This window comes from Chenopodium album, chromosome 4 (genome assembly GCF_948465745.1).
Source record: "Chenopodium album chromosome 4, dcCheAlbu1.1, whole genome shotgun sequence".
Taxonomy (NCBI): Eukaryota; Viridiplantae; Streptophyta; class Magnoliopsida; order Caryophyllales; family Amaranthaceae; genus Chenopodium; species Chenopodium album.
The window spans coordinates 31,171,574-31,189,893 of record NC_137837.1 but is presented as its reverse complement, the minus strand read 5'-3'; the positions used below and the strand labels follow the sequence as shown (position 1 = coordinate 31,189,893).

Here is an 18,320-nt window from a genome sequence, read left to right as displayed (position 1 = left end):
AATAGGAGGTGGATCGGACTTGGACCCTACGCAAAGTCCGACGGAGTCCAATCCGAGTCCGAATCCGAGAGTATAAGCATATGCTCTATAACTTGGGACAATTATTTGCTTGTTTTGTAGCAAAATTTTGTTATGTAACTTAGTTTATAATTTAAATATGTTATGTTTATACTTTAATTGGTATGACAATACAAGCAATTATAGGTATATGACATTACAAAAAATAAAAATAAAAAAAAAAATATTCGGACCATTTCGGAGGTCCGAATAAACGGACCGGATTCGGATCCGAAAATTACGAGTCGGATCGAATTCGGACTCGAATTTTTCGGATTCGGACTCGGATTCGGATCCAAGTCCAGGGTCCGTTTACTAAACGGATCGGATTCAGATTTAGCCACATCCGACCCGAATCCGATCCGTTGCCATTCCTACTTGGAACATCTACATCCATCATACTACGATCCCTCTTATTCTTTTTCCCTTACTCTGCATTTTTGTAACTTGTGGGATCCACAAAGCCACCAACCCCCTCATAATTTTCCATCATCCTACCATGCGTCCCCCAAGTCTTACCACGTACTCCCTCACCTTCTAGACCCCCACTATCCCTACCATCGATCCATCAACATCCCTCTTGGCCTTAAAATCGCCCTGTTCCTCATGGGATCAGTAATAATAGTTAATTAGGCTTCTCTCTCTTTAGGGGCTACTGCTTTTTCATCCTTATTAGGTGTCAATGAAAACAATAATCTTCTTGATGTTGCATCTCATTTTCCACACTCATCCTTTTCCCTCTTTACAAACATTTTTTGTGTTTATTCTGAGGGAGATTACTTAAGCTATGTACCGTATTGATGCACTATTCCCCCCTCTAAATTCCCCATATTCATCTTCTTCAAGCAATCCCTTTTAGTACGTCGAAGATCCTATTGAAAAAAAATATTAAAAAAAAAAAAAAAAAAAAAAAAAAAAAAAAAAAAAAAAACTCTACTAACCTCTCGTAATTCACATCAATCCATGTCACCCCATTCTGTCCAACAACCAGAAATACTCCTCATCTTAATGGTTTCTTCACAATCCCCTTTTTGCTGAGGTAGCTTGGTTTTCTTTTGAAATTGTCACTGTCTTTTAAGAGTCCTCACACCCATATATAATTTTCCCATTTGTAACCGATGCTAAGGGTAGAGGGAAGTAATAAAAGAGGAAAGTGCGGCCTACACTTGCATCGGGAAATGAAACTATATTCTATTGCTTGGCTACTAAGCCAAGAGAAAACTAATAAAACTATAAAGAAAGCTTAATGAAAATGAAAATGAAAATGTTTTGTGTTAATTGATTCTTGATGTTTTCCTTTTAAAATCCTCTTATTTTTATAGGCAAATGTCATGCGGTTTTACGTACAACTCACTCTCTTAACCGATCGTTGGTTATGACTCTTGGTGCCAATCTTCTTTGAATTTAAACATTATTAACTGCTAAAAATCGGTCTTGATTTATCTTTTGGGCTTTTGTATTTATCCTTACCTTCTCACCGATGGGTCGTGTTACTCGATCTCATAAAATAGTATCCTTCATAAGTAAATCTTATGAGTCAAACACTTTAGTCAACGTAAGTCTAGAAATTTTAATTTTGGGTGTAAAAGATATTTAGTTCCTTTGCAAGAAATCCATCTATGGACATTATTGATTTTGTTTCACTTATTTTGATATTTATTGCTTTGCCTTATTTTACTACCAGAGTTATGGATTAAACACTTAGGGAACCTTTACGAGAGCTCCCTCGTCCACTATGGCGATATATCGAGTTTAAAGTGCTTGATGTGTTCGCTATATGCATCTATGATTCATAAGAAAGTGAGTTAGTGTAAATATATATTGTTTAGTATAGTGTTGCTTTTCTTAGCTAGATGACTAGCAAAAGGAAAATGTGGGAGAATTTGATCAGTGGCATAAGGATATTAATGAAAAATTAATTTAATAGGACTAACTATTAATGATAAAAATTGGTTTAATATGACCAAATATGGTAAAATTAGTTTAATAATATATTCAAATATTAATAATAATTAATTATCATTATTTAAGCAACTATATAATAAGTTCCATCATAAAAAATCAACAAAAGCACGTGATTTTCAACGTATTATACACTGAAACACCATCTATATAAGGTTTATGTACTCATATTTTAACAAGTTCTCTTCATATTATTATATTAAAAATCTAAATTAACAATCTATATGATTTTATGTGCTTTTGAACTAATGGATTAATATAATATTTTTTTTATTTTATGGCATTGTTTCATTTAATTATTGAAAATAAAATATTGTTAATGATTCAAGTACAAAGCATTGGTAATGGTTCTATTATTTGTAAGTGTACATTGCCAAATTTCTATTACGTTATCAATATTAAAAGAATTCAATGTAATTGTAATTTGAATATATCATAGTACATGTTTTAAAATTAAAAAAAAATCACAAAATTTAATTAGCTACATATTAATAAAAAAAATATTAAATAGGATAATTTGTTGCTCTTAAGGTGACATAAATAAGAAAATTGCACTTCTTCATGCTCACTGTTGTTGTTCAGAAATTTAGAGGCGAACAAACTCTCTCTCAAGCTGCATCCCCAAAGTATAGATGAGTTATTTCCTTAGCAACAAGATACTTACAAGGTATTAAATGTATTTTATAAATCAATATGAGCACACTCATCAAAAAAAAAAAAATTAATTAGTACTCACACAGTCACACTCCAAAAGCTCGTGCTCGACATTACAAAGTATTAAATGTATAAGTTAGTACCTATTGTAATATTGTTTGTGTTTTATTACTTCAATAAAAGTGAGAAATAAAATTTTTAAGAAAAATGAAAATTGTTAGTACTCACACTCCAAAAGCTGGTGCTCGACATTAAAGAATAAGTACAAACATATATTTTAGCTTGTACTATTGCTTTATGATTTTAGTTCGATTTTCTTAGAATTTCCGCCATATTTATTTGTCATCTTTTAGCCTCCTTTTCTATATTTGTCTCGTGTTTACTTTTCATGTCTATTTTAGATGTTTAAGCTTTTATTATTAGCTTTTCTATTTATCCTATACTCATTTTGTTCTTTTACTACATGTGTAGGAACTAAAGTCTTAGAAATACTTACGGAGAGGAATCCATGCACTCATAATAAAGGAAGGAGAAAGATCCCTTATCGTCGCTTTCATTGAGGTTGCATAGAGTAGAATATCGCCAACTCAATTGCATGGGCGCAAGCTAATGAAGGCAAATTTCAAGAATCAAGGAAGAATGTTTTGTGTGCCACAATGCGGCTCCAGCATAGGCATGCAAGATTACTGAACATTTATGCAACTCTAGGTCTAGGTTCCATACCCAGCTCGACACGAGCGCACATCCCTTACTTGATTGCTTGTAAAATGGATTATTTTTATATGATTTTTGGCTTTTCTTCCTAACTTTGTTACTTCTATAAATAGCTATATATTTTCCATTTTTAGTAACTAAATTTTAACTAGGATTATGGTTTAATTTCTGTAAATTTTAGAGAGAAAGTGTAGAATCAACTATTCATTCTTCATTTTTCAATCAATTTAAGTTCAATTTCAATTGTCAATTAAACTCTAGTAAAGTTTCTTCCTTTTACTTTCATTTCTGATCCTACTTTAAAGTTGTTGTTTGATAATATTGATTATTGTTCATTTTTATGATTTTGGTTAGTGATTTAGGTTACTTGCTTAATTCCTTAGCTTAATTGCATTATTGAGTGATGATGATAATCTTCATTACTTAAGTGCTTGATTTTCTCTTAATCATGAGTAGTCGATAATCATGAGTATGAGATTTGCATGTAGCTTATATTGATTGGATTGGCCTCCCTTAATTTTAAGCATGAATGCAGGTTTTAATTTGATTGACTGGAAAATTGATGTTTATTTCATCATAGTTGGTTGAGAATTTAAGAATTTGGTCATGTTTCCTCCCATTTATGTTACCGTGTAGGAACCCATGTTAGATATTCTATGAATTACTAAGTAGATGCTCCTACTTCTTTTTTATGATTTGATTGCTTAATTTCCAAATTAGCTTGATGATCATGAACTCATGTGGATCCCCATTTCGTAGAGTTTCATTAAATGTTTATTCTTAGCTAGCTTGCTAGGTTAATATTTCTTTTATCTTTGTTTTAGTTCAACTCTTCAAATCTTAATTTTGTATTTTTTTAGTCATTAGTCATTTACAATCCTCAATACCTGTCCTTGTGGATCGATGTCTTGCTTGCACAAGTACTAGTATTAAATTAGTTTGCACTATACTAGTATTAGTTTGAGTTTAATATATTTGTTTGACAACTAAGTGTTAGAAAACGAATTAATTTGTAGCATACTGCTCTGAAGTGTATATTATCACAATCTACTTTTCCTTTCTCCCCAAGTCGCAAGTGCATATTTTAAGTGGTGAGGGCTTCTTTGACAAAGAAGTGATGGGGATGCAAGAACCATGTCCCACAAACCCAACAACTTGCATGCATAAATCTATCTTCTAATATAATCAAGTCCTTACATTGTAATTATTTATAAACAAAACTCCCATGAACAAGGTCAATCTCGTTTCAAAAACTTAGTCATGAAGTTTTTAACCTACAACAATTATTGAAATGAAGTACTTACTTGAAAGCAAAAAACTTTACAAGCTAAGTGCAAAAAGATATTGTACCTAGGAAAATTTATGTAGTGAGATCCTAGTTAAAAAAAAATCAACTTCGCTTAAGAACAACATAAAAAGAGTGAAAGGATAGTATTTTGTGGCTCCCATATAGTAGCTAGATAGTTGGTTATATTTTCAATCTTATTCTTTGTTCTAATTATTTTGTATCTTTTTAATTTTTATATATTTTGTTTAGTGTTGTAAAGGGATCAAAATGGATATAAACTGTTTTTTCTATCCATTGATTAAGATCTGTCTTAAAAATGATTTAATTTGGCTATAATATATGAAAAACCAAAGCTACCTAATGCCATTATTTCTTGCCATTATATGTTGATCTAGTTTTATGAGTAGATATTCCTTTTCGCATGGCTAATTAAATTGCACAACTAATTGTTAATTATTTATGCATAATAATTTTGAATCATTTAGTTATTTAAAGTTTCAAATCTCAATATCACAGAACTAGGTCAGAATTCATCCGATGCACGATTTCAAATGAAACCTTCAACATTTTATACAATAACTGGTTTATCGTTTATGTAATTACACAACCCATATGAAAGAGAATTTTGGGGGAAGAGAGAATGCTCATAAATGTATTTTTCATTAACTTGCTATTTGCATATATACTACTGTTTTCTCCATTAATCAATTCGATCCATAAATGTTGAAGGAAAAAAAAAAGGGAAAGAAAATTATAGAAAATTTTGACAATTACCACCTTCTGTTATGTCCATTTTAGCAATTACCACCTTCTATTTTTTATTTTGAAAATTCTCACCTTCTATTTTCAAAAACATGAAAAGTTACCACCTTCTTGCCCCCCAACTACCACGTGACGTCATTTTGGGCTCATTCTTTCCCTTCCCTCCCTATTTCCCTCACATTTCTCATTCCTATTTGGATTCTCATCTCCCCTTTCACTTTTTTTCCCCCAAACCACCAATAATTGTTCGTCAATTTTGATTTGGAGGAGTGAATTGAAGTGTTTTTGATTGTTTGGGGGAAAAAAGTGAAAGGGGGGATGAGAATCGAGTTAGGAATGAGAAATGTGAGGAAAATAGGGAGGAAAGGGAAAGAATGAGCCCAAAATGACGTCATGTGGTAGTTGGGAGGCAAGAAGGTGGTAATTTTTGATGTTTTTGAAAAAAGAAGGTGGTAATTTTCAAAAAAAAAATAGAAAGTGGTAATTGCTAAAATGGACATAACAGAAGGTGGTAATTGTCAAAATTTCCAAAATTATATGATTTTATAAGTAAATTTTGTGGATAATTTTAATGAGAACATGTCTTTTATATAATGATCATTTGACTGTATAAAACATTAAAAAAAAAAAAAAAATTATCATCATGAAACGCACTTAATGGTGGAGACTATAGGTTATGTAAGCAAATAATTACTCCCATAGTTTTTTTTTTCATTTTCGTGTTACACATCTTGTAGTTTTCAATGCATACCTTTTAGCACATGTATTATCGAATATATACTATGTCGCAAAAAAAAAAAAAAAAAAAAAAAAAAAAAAAAAAAAAGAAGTATAGATGATAGTGGAAGACGATAAAAAAAAGACAATACATAATATTATAGCTTCAAACTTATTTTTAAGCTTTATGAATAATTAATATTGGTGCATTTCTAACAAAAAAAAAAAAAAAAAAAAAAAAAAAAAAGATACTCTTTGGTAATAATTAGTTTTTTCTTTTTCTCTTTGGTAAAATATAAAAGAAAAACAAAAATTATCTTTGAGAATTCTATATTTTTGTTACTATACCAACCATGACATTAATGAAATAAGAACACAATTATTAGCCTAAATATTGTTAACCATGGTTAACAAAAGATAAAGTAATACAAATACTCTTACAAACATTTTCCAATTACCCACCAGCTACTAAAGATACATCCCACCATTGCAAGATTTGCAACGTTCACTATTAGGTCCATCACCCCAAAAAAACACCACTTCCCATCCTAACATCCATCTTGAACACACCGCAAATCGCACCCACCCCTTAAAATAGCCGAACATCCAACCGATCATCACCAAAATACAACACTACTCATCTTATACCCACTCGAACCTATCCCATCCACCCACCCCCACACCCATCCCCGAAAATAGCACCGCCCCCAATTTCTACCCAATAGCACCGCCCCTAGTTTCTACCCAACAAAAAATGCCTCCTTTCAACCTATAATTAAAGCACCATTAAGTCATAAAATCGTCGAAACCACCACCCTGCCACAATAAAACCCTTTACCCACTCTAAACCAACAACCTCTATCCAAAAACTCATAACCCCATAATATTTGAAAAAAATATCACAAGTAAGAATAAAAACAAACATTTTATTATCAACACTTATAGCCTTAAACAAAATCAAATTCGACCATAACAACTATAGATCTGGAGTATTTTTTGTCAAATTTGGCTTGTGAAACTCAAATTTCAACATGGTGGTGCATCTGTAAGGTGTCGTAGCGGTAACGAGGGGCAGTATGGAAGGAATGGGCAAGTGTGTCAGTAAGGAAGGAAGGGGTGATGCGGCACTGGGTGTGTAAGTGAACCCACGAGGGAGATGTGGGTTATGGTGGTGAATTGGTGACTTTGGTTAAGGAAAGAGGAAATAAAAATGATTAGGGAATTAACGTGAGCAATTATGTAATTTCATTTTAATTTTGTCATTAACAACTTAGTCATGGTTAAGAAAATAGTAAAAATTGACATTAGTGTTATAACTAAATTAACAATAAAAATATATGACTACCAAAAATAATAATTTTTTAACATTTTAACAAAGAGAAAATGAAAAACTTTGTGTAACCAAAGAGAATTTCAAAAATATGAAAATAAATATGAGTAAAGCAATATTGAAGAAAGAGATACTTAACTTGAATAATTGCATCTAGTCTTGAGTGAATTCTTACAAATTCATAACGAATTTCATTCAAATACAATAGACACCTGTAAAATGAACATATTATATGTAAGACATCATATCCATTTTGTATTAATAAGTAAACATAATGTTTAAGTGTCTAGGTTACATATTTCGACAAAAGCTAAAAATAAATCGTTTTTGATATTAAAGACATTACAATTTTTTTTTTTTTTTTTTTTTTTTTTTTTTTTTTTTTTTGGTGTTCAATTCATTAAATATCACTTATTTACTTCTTTTCTCCCTAACTTTTTTTTTTCCTATCCTAGCCTTCACTACCGAATTACTTAGGAAGTTTTTTGGACCACAAATAAATTAATGATTTAATTCTCTAGTTTTTCTCTTTTTTGATTTTTTTTTTAAATAAATCTTGTTCCTTCTCTGCAAGGGATGATTTTTTTTTATACTTCATATTATCAAAGATGACTTTTTTTGACATCTTTGGGAGTCATAATTTTTATTTTTACACTTTATATGTACATTAATTTGATGGATTAATGTTGTAACACTAAATCATTGATAAGGAATTATGTGGGATCACAATATATCATATACGATAACTAGATTAAATTACATATGTTCAATACCAACTACGAAAAAGGTTTCATATTCTACTTTTTTTGTACGAGATTTTGTGTTTCATGATCCATGTAAGATATATGAATTGTTTTTATAAAAGAAACATTAATATGATTAAATATGTGATTAATTATTAAATTTGTATTTCTCTTGTAGATATATTATAAAATTTATATTAATAACGAAGTAGATAAAATATAAAAATAAGAATAGAAAAAATATTGTAATTGATTTCCAAATATTATTTATACTTATTTTTTCTAATATTGTTTCAAATTTTTAGTCAAAATATCGTTATAAGGAAAATGCATAATAATTTTTAACCAAATAATATGAAGTTATTAAGTTAAGAATTAGTCAAATTAAATTGGTACATTTTTTATTTAATTATATTGTTCTATTATATAGGATTTTATTACTAACTTATTTAATAAAAAGGAGAAATTTTTATTTTTAACACCAAAAAAAAAATCAATTTTTTTTTATTACACACACTTCCAAAAATTTTGTTTTACTGCAAAAACTAAACCTAATAACTTGTTTAGCGACCACTCAACAGATTCCATCCAAGAATCCATTAATAGAGCCCACCTATCCATGTGTCACTAATCTATTGGGTGAAAAAAAAAGGAAACCTAAAAAAATCAATCTAAATACCTTAACGTCGGCACCCTGTACCCTTAATCTCTAAACACCTTTTTCCCAACCTAGGCCAACATTGAAATCCGTCTCCTTCCTTTTTCTCCACCTAAAACCAACCTTTCACTACCCTCCACCTCGAAATCACCCTATTCCTCTCCCCACCCCCTAAATAACTAGAATCAACCTCGACAATTTGAGCTCACAACCTCGTAAAAGAACCTAGTAAAAATGGTCAATTCTAATTTTATTTTTATAATCAAGCTTTACAATTGTGGCAAATTATTATTTTTAATTTTTTTGTTGTAAACAAAAACTCTGATAAGTTTGATTTTTAAAAATTTTATGAGTTTTGGTTGTAATAAATAATCTTAGTTTTTCTTATAGGTGGTTAAAGTCAAATATCCAAAAGTAAATATGTGATTCGTCTTTCATGGTGCAATAAATGTTTTTCTCCACTAGTAAATTGAAATTACCAACCTTGCCCTTGTACTAACTCAAAACACAAAATGGAGAAAAAATAAAATACACCAAATAATTAGTAACCCTAAATCTAAATTTAAGTTTTTTTATTCCAAAACAAGATCCCATAAAAATATTGTGATTTTTTAATAAGGGTGAAAGACATGTGTAGACTAGACCCAATCTTATCAATTTTGTTCTCTAATGATGAAAGATAGGTTGGACTACTTTAACATTTCTTAGTATCATGGTTTCACACATGTTTAAAAATTTTGGTTTGTCTTTTGTTTATATTTATATTTGAGGGAGTATGTGTGGATAATAAAAACATTTTTAAGGTCTACTCACTATATGTTTTTAATCTGTTTCACTTTACTTAACTCCTTTTATGACAAGTTTTTATTCATTCATTTTATTTTATTTTTTTGTTATCAACAATCTCACGTTGTCAAGCCAATTGTCTTAAACAAATTGCATACTTAAGAGAAAAGTAATCACATGTAGGATCCATATCTTCATAATCTTTCCTTGGTTTTCTTTGTTATTGATTTGAATCTAGGAACATAGTGGTTGATAGTAATAGCTAATAATCCATAAGAATTCTCTTTATTGCTTGATGTAGTTTTCCTTTATATAATTTAAGACAACACACATACATGTGTTAATTATCTCTAAATTAAATTTAAAATTATAATAACATGTGAAAAAGGGAAAAGTACATTGTCGTATTATTTGTGAAGGCTAAGCGTGATTTAAAAAATAAATAAAATCATACCAAAGCCTCATCACTAATCCCAAAACAGAAATCTGTAAAACTTTTAATGTAGGATTTAATGATATATACTCTTCATGTACACAAAACATTTCTTTCAAACTAACGTCTCATTCTCTTTGTATGAAAAAATATTTTTGAAATAAATAAACTTTAATTTATAAACATATATTTTAACTAGTAAAAATAATTAAACTTCAACATATGGTAATTTTTTTTAGGAAAAATCATATCTCCAAATTACATATAACATATATCATGAAGTGAATTAAAACAGCTAATAAAAGTCGGTTTAATTGACATGAATAATTTAAATTAAGTAAGATAAATCATACTTTAGCAAAAAAAAAATATTTATAGAGAATCATTGAAAAGAAAAAAAAATTAAATTATGGAGATAAACAAAACCAAACTAGAGCCTCGTATACAAAACCAAAAAAAAAAAAATTAAGTAGAGAAAAAATTATTAGTAGTAAATAGAACTGTTAAGTAAAAATTAGTGCTATAGACTTAAAGTTAATTAGTAGTCAATCCAATGCGTCCCTGATACTCAATTAGGTATAAAAGGGTACACACTTCTTCAACCTTGAAATATTTCTCCACTGAAAGGTTAGGGTAAAAAATTATCATGTATTTCAATTAATCTATAAATTACATTATTGTCATTTGAAATATTTTTGGATTCATTTCAATGTACATTTTTTTTAGCAATTTTTCTTAAATATAAACATAAAAATAGAGATGTTTACCATTTAAGATGCTACTTGAAGATAGTGAAAACTTAAACAAAACAACCTTTAAGGGATGAAGGTAGTTATATTATCAACTTGATTGCTCCAAAAGTCATTTTTCATTTAACAGTCTTTAATTTTCATTAAACAAAAATTCCTTATTATTTTGTCGTATATTATTTGTCCAAATTTTATTCCTTAAATAGTTATATAGCATCGAAATCTATACATTTCCAATAATTATAAATAAAATGTTATTCAATTAACATTTTATCTTGGCAAATTTTGTCTTAAAATTTATTAGATGTATCTTTACTTGAATCATGTATCATTGATGTTGAAAATAATAAATGGGAGAACTTACATGGAAGGAGATGTTGGGTTCATTGAGGATAATTTATTTCAAAAGAATTGGTTAAAACTCATAAAAAACTAGTTTTGTTCTCTACAAATTTAGTTTGATAAATTCATATAGAAGAGCAAAATTTTAAAAGAGAAAATTATTTTGTTTGTTTTCAAATTCAATGCTGATGGGTGTCATAAATGGCACCCAATTGATGAGTAGGTTGTTTTCTTCCTCTTTTCATAGCTTTCATGCTCAATAAATGCCTAGTTTTATGCATTTGGTCTTGGTTTTACCTTTCCTCTCTTAATGTAGCTTTTGTGCATTTTGTTGGTTTTTCTACTCTATTCTCTTTTATTTGCTCTATTTTCGTGGTTGTAGGTATTGTACGAGGTCCGGGTCTTGATATTGGTGATTTCCTAAGGTGGGAGACGCTTTTGGAGCAAGCTCATGGCAATTGGAAAGTTCAAGATGCAAGGAAGTTGATTCTCCAAGTTCTAGCTCTTGCGCTCTCAAGCCGTGTTCTCATTAAGATGGGGTGTTGAACCCATTGTCAAGTGCTTTTCGGGAATTCCACTCTTAGTGTTCATCATCATCATATTGCGCTTTCACTCGAAGACCTTAGCAAACGCATGAAGCCGCGAGAAGATCCGAAGAAACCCAAAAGAGCGCGGGCACGCTGCCCTGCTGCGCAGGCGTGCAGTCCCCTTGCGCGGGCGCGCAGGCCTGTGATGTGTCTATTTTATATAGTATTTTACCCTCGTCCCTTGGTCATAATTAGTAGTGTTTTTGGCTCTTTAGAGCCACTTTTATTACTAATTGGTGTTTTCTAGTGTTTTCGTAGATTTGGTTGACTTTTGCAGGGATTTGCACTTTTGGAGCATTCTCCCAAGATTTTATATAGCAAATACGATCACTGGAGAAGCATGACCAGTTTTTATAGCCCAGGGCCGGTTAGAGCCATCGAACCGGTGATTAAGGGGCTCGGTATGTGTGATACCGGGGCATTTGGACCGAGTATTCAAGACCCGAAGAGGAAACCCAGATTGGCCCGAAGAATTGGAGCCCAATCGTAGTCCAATTAGTGGCCCAAGAGAGCCGCTCGGCCAAAAAGGCTGGCGCCCGGAGGCGCGCCCGGCCGGGCGAGAGAAGCAAAGGTCGGCGCCCGGTGACGCGCCCGGCCAGGCGCGAGAAGTGTACTGATAAACAAAAAGGCGCGCCCGATCGGGTGGTGCCTCGCCCGATCGGGCGCGTGTTATTATTAGGAGTTAATTTTGTCGTTTAAGTTTGTTTTAGTTTAGGATTCATACGGAGTATAAATACCTCTCCGTAAAACGATTTTAGAATCTTTTTTTACCTTCTCTTTTAGATTTTCTCTCTCTACTTAGCTTTTAGATTAGTTTCTTTCTCTTATACTTTTGTTCTCAACTTTATTCTTAATTCCACATTTATTTTGGTAACTATTTCTCTTCTCTTAATCTTAGTTGTTTATTTTATTCTTTTGATCATGTATTACCTTATTGCTTTGATTAGTTTAGTTTTTATTATGTGTGAGTAGTTTTATTTCTAAGGTTTATGGGGATCCATAAATAATATGAAGGGGTAATTTATTGTTGTTAATTGTCAATGCTAGATTAATTTCCTATTGATTGATTTAATGCTCTGTGACTAGATTAGGCCTGATCTTGTATGCATGAGTTTGATAATATTGATTCGAGATTCGACAGATGAGAATTGATGTTTAGGTCTAGTTTCAATAGGAAGGTTAATTTATAAATGGTTAAGTTAAGATTCGAAAGATGAGATTTAATACCGGTAAATTAATTGTGTGATTGTAATACGTAGCGAAAGCCCTTTATAATCTGATTAATGTATGCATTGATGAATGATTATTATATTCTACCCTGGAATATTATTTATTGGTGAACCTATGCCCTAGATCCCTTTATTCATTGTTTTCTCCCTACTCTTAATCTTCGTAGTTTAGTTTCATATTAAAATTCATATATTGGTTACTTTATAATTTAGATTACATTAGTTTATTAGGAATAGAAAGACTCGTTTCTCTGTGGATACGACCCTACTTCCTTATCTACATTAGTTAGAGGATTTAGGAATTACTTTTGATTTGGGGATACGACTTTACCCTATCAAATTGGGCGCCGTTGCCGGGGAAACGGATTTATTTTTATTTCTAATTATTTTTGTAGTCTAGGTTATTTCCTTTTGTCTTAGAGAACGTTAGTTCTTTGAGGCAAATCTCATATTTGCTTTTAGTTTTTTTTTTTTTTTTTTTTTTTTTTTTTTTTTTTTTTTTTTATGCCCAGGTGTTCCAGATCAGGGTACATCCCATTCGATCCTGAGATCGAACGTTCCTTCCATAGACAGAAAAACCTTTACAAGCAAATCCTGGCGGACTCTGGTGATAATAATAATCACCGAGATCCTCCAACTGGTTTTAGCGATTTAGAGGTATCATCAGATCCAGAATCAGAGATGACGGCTCTAAAGAAGCTTAGTGATTACTCACAACCAAAGCTTACAGATTTTCCACATCTCACTCCCACTCCGGCTCTTGATGGGGTACAATTTGAAGTTAAACCTCAATTTATAACGATGATAGAGAGGAAGCAATTCAGTGGAGCCAAGGGTGAAGACCCAAATCTTCACATTGCCGACTATTGTCAATATTGTAATACCATCAGGCAAGCCGGGGTCACACAAGACCAAATCAGGGAGATCCTCTTTCCCTTCTCTTTAACTGGAAAAGCTAAATTGTGGTTTAATGGCTTAAATAGAACTGCACTTGGTATAACTGACTGGGAAACTCTTGTTTTGAATTTTTATAACAAGTATTATCCTGCAGAGAGAACAGTCGTACTACGGAGTGCAATTCAAAACTTTGCCCAAGAAGCCGATGAATCTTTATATGAGGCTTGGGAGAGGTTCAAGGACCTACAAAGAGAATGCCCCCATCATAATTTAGCACAATGGCAGTTAATCTAAGCCTTTTACAATGGCATTGGAAATTCATCTAGAATAATTTTAGATTCTGCAGCTAGAGGGAGATTTTTGAATCTTAATGTTGATGATACAGGTCAGGTTATCGAAGATATGGCGATACATAATTCCCAATATGGGAATCCTAGAGGCTTTGCTAACAAGGGGAAGCATAGTGTTAACTCTGTATCCTTTTTGCAAGCTCAATTGACCTCTATCTGCCAAAAAATTAGATAATCTTAGCACTGCTAATGTAGCTAATGTTTCTGCAATTAATAATAATGCTAACGAGGCTTTCTGTGAAAATTGTGGAATTATAGGTCATTGGGAACAAGATTGCAGGAGTCCCGTGGAGCAAGTTAATGCCTTTCAAGCTTATAGGCAGAACAACCCATACTCTAACACCTACAATCCTGGGTACCGGAACCATCTGTACCTTTCCTACCGGAGTACTAATGTTCAAAATCCACCACCACAAGAACCGCAGGCGCCACAGCAACAGCAGCAGAAATATTACCATCCCAATGCTAGCCAGAAAAAACCAACCACAACAACCCTCCTCATCTTCCGACCCCTCTTTGGTAGAAATAGAGTGATGCTAGTTAATATGAAGAAGCACATGGAGAGTAGAGATGCACAAATTGATTCAATTCTAGCACATAATAAAATTGTAGATAATCAAATTGCGCAACTTTTCGCTACTCTACAAGCCTGCCAACAGGGAGCTCTGCCAGCACAGCCGACCAGGCCTACGGATCAAGCCTATGCAATTACTCTAAGGAGTGGTTCAAACTATGAAGGGCCCCCTATGCCCAGAGTTGATGAACCTGTTTTATTAAATAATGCTAATCTTGATTTTGTTAAACCAGACAATGTAGCTAATAGCCCTGCAGGGCTAAAGCATAGTACTAATATATCTAACTTTGCATTGCAGGGTACGACTCCAGAGAAGGTGGCCACTCTAGATAAGAGCAATAATGCTCCACAGCCAGTTATCAAACTTCCATTCCCCAATCGTCATTTGAAGACAAACTTGGATAAGCAGTTTGGTAAGTTCTTGGAGATGGTAAAAGATTTGAAGGTAACAGTTCCTTTCACTGAATTAATCACACAAATTCCTTCATTTGCAAAATTTATGAAAGAAATATTGACAAAAAAAGGACTATTAGTGAGGTAGAGACAGTAGCTTTCACTGCAGAGTGTAGTGTCGTACTTCAGAGTAAATCTCCAAATAAATTAAAAGATTCGGGTAGTTTTTCTATCCCTTGTCATATTGGCAATCTAATGATTGATAATGCATTGTGTGATTTGGGTGCTAGCGTTAGTGTTATGTCATTATCTGTGTGTTCCAAGTTGAATATGGGTAAATTAAAATCTACTAATATTACTCTACAAATGGCCGACCGTTCTTTTAAATACCCCTTAGGTGTTTTAGAGGATGTCCCCGTTAGAGTAGGTAAATTTTATATACCCGTTGAATTTGTTGTTCTTGATATGGCTGAGGATATGCAAACCCCAATTATTTTGGGTAGACCATTCCTCAACACTGCAGGAGCAATCATAGATGTGAGAAGTGGCAAGTTAACACTATCAGTAGGGGATGATAAAATTATTTTTAATCTTAATAATACCCCTAAAAGCCCCATGATAGAAGAGAAGTGCTTTAGTGTTAATGTGGTTCATAATTATTCTAACAAGCCCCAAGCTCTTAAAAAAGATCCCTTGGAGGCGGTATCTTGTGTTGCATCCCTTTCAGATGAGATAGACAAATGGCAGAAGGAAGTCGATGCAATAGAAAGAGCCCTCTGCACTGTCGGTCTTGGTTTTGAGGATGAAAAGGTGGAATCAATCAAGCAAGTTGTGCAAATTGAGCCTGCAGTAAGTGTTCCGCCAGATCGTGTTGCAAGTGTTGAATGCAATGACAATTCGAAGCAACCCTCGATCAAAGAAAGATCTTTAGTGCGTAGCATTGAAGAGCCCCAAATCCGAGTCAAGGAGGATCCATCAGATAAGGTAAATTGGCGTCCCACAGGCTATGTCAGGAAGCCGCGCTGTAGCCTAAACAATGCTCGACCGGGTGAGAAACCACCCGATCAAGCGTTAGGCCAAGGATCCTAGTTCTTGTATTTGGTAAGAAGGTCGTGCGGGACCTAGATAAACCAGCGCTTTGCGGGAGGCAACCTGTATTTTTAATGCTTTTTAGACTAGTTTTTCTTTCTTTTTCTTATGAGAGGAGAGATGAGGGAATTTAATGAGTTTTATGAGTTTTTGTACAGTTTTGAAGGAAAAGAGTTAGCAAAAATTGAAGAAAAGAAGAAAGCAAATAAAATCGACAATTGGCCTCGGGCCCGACTGGGCGAAGCTTGCCCGACTGGGCGAAGCTTGCCCGACCGGGCGCGAGAGCTAGATTAAAAATCGAGTATTTTTGCCCGACCGGGCGATGGGCGCCCGACCGGGCGCGAAACTCGTCGTATACGGACATATTTGTCCGCCTCACCCGACCGGACGAATATCGCCCGACCGTGCGAATCTCGCCCGACCGAGCGAATCTCGCCCGACCCGGCGCGAGAAGAGGCAAAAATCTGGGCGTCAGATCGCCCGATCGGGCGAAGGCCGCCCGACCGGGCGCGAGAGTTGAAGGAAATTCGGGTCAGATCGCCCGACCGGGCGGTATGGCGCCCGACCGGGCGCGAGAACGAGATATGTCAAATAGCCCAGATCACCCGACCGGGCGCGCTTATATTCCGGGTCTTTTTCTTCGTCTCCCTTCTTTCTTCCTTCATTTCTTCTTTGCTCCATAACTTTCTTTCTCTAAAACTCAAATTTCCTCTAACTTCTCTCTAAGTTTTCTCCTTCATTCCTCAACCAAATTCAAAACTTTTTACATATTTTTAACCCCCTCTTCATCCTCTACATTTCTATATCAAAATTTTCGAATTCCATTCAAATAAATTTACATACCCATTTTTACCATGGCTTCAAAGAGGGCTCGGTCTATTTTCGGTAGGAGTTCTAGCTCGAGGGAGGAGTATGACCCGGATTTGCACCTCCCGTACTGGCCGACGATCCGTATTGCTAGCCAAGAGCAAAAGGAGCGGCTAGAACACCTAGTCGGGCGCGAAGTAATTCCTTCACGGTGGTTACACCGCCCTACTTTAGAATTGTTTGGTTTGTATGATTTTGTGAAACGGTTTTTAAATGACATAGGCATGAGAAAATTCGTTGATATGCATTATCCTACATACCGAGAATTAACTTGTGAATTCATGTCTTCTTTGAAAGTCATAAATAGTAGAAATGGACCGAATTTAATTTTTAGGTTGAACAATAGGAATATTAGTTTAACTTATGTGGAATTTTGTAAATTGTTTGAATTAAATTATGAGTTACCTCACCAATGGCATGCTGACTATAAAATGGGTGACATTTATTTTGCTCTGACTGGTTTGCCTACTCCCGACCCCCAACATGCTAGTACCAAACCTATTCATCACCATATCCCAAAAATCTGGCAAAGATTTGCGGGTTTGTGATTTTTAGGTAGGAACGAGCCCCATAACGCCCAAACTAACGAGCTAGCTGTTATAGGTCACTATGTGTATGGGTTTGGGAAATTGAACATAGGTAGGTATATTATTCACCATCTGAGCAGACATGCCACGGCCAGTACCCAATCTCGCACCCCCATTCGTATAGGAGGCCTTATCACTAGAATAGCAGTGAAAAAGGTCGGTTTTGTTGAGGATGGACCCCACCAACTGACCAACTGTGGACCAGATACCTATATAACTGCTAGGTATTTTGAGGAGTTGGGGTGGGTACGACCGGACAGTGAGCAGACACCCCATTGGTGTATTAGGACTGGGACCGAGCATCCTTTGCCCATTTTTCCCCTACCTAGTCCTGACTTGACCTCCTTTCCCCTAGGGCAACCATCCTACACGTATGACCTTTTAGTTTCCAACGCTAGGGAGAAAGCACCACCAGTACCACCACCAGTTCCGCCACCCCAGCCTCAGCCTCAGCCCGAGGTGGCATTTTCTCCACCTCGCATGTCTCACTCCGTCCCCCATGTTGATTCTGACCCAGTTTGGGACCTTCAGAGTATAGGTTAGGCCTTAGGA

At 34.0% G+C, this 18,320-nt stretch overlaps 1 non-coding gene across 1 annotated transcript; it reads right to left on the bottom strand.

The window, feature by feature from the left end:
• Positions 1–14,073: 14,073 nt before the first annotated feature.
• On the bottom strand, positions 14,074–14,180 carry LOC145629625 (small nucleolar RNA R71). Its single transcript, XR_014111787.1, has one exon. It is a non-coding gene; the product is annotated as a small nucleolar RNA R71 (small nucleolar RNA).
• Between the last annotated feature and the right edge of the window lie 4,140 nt (positions 14,181–18,320).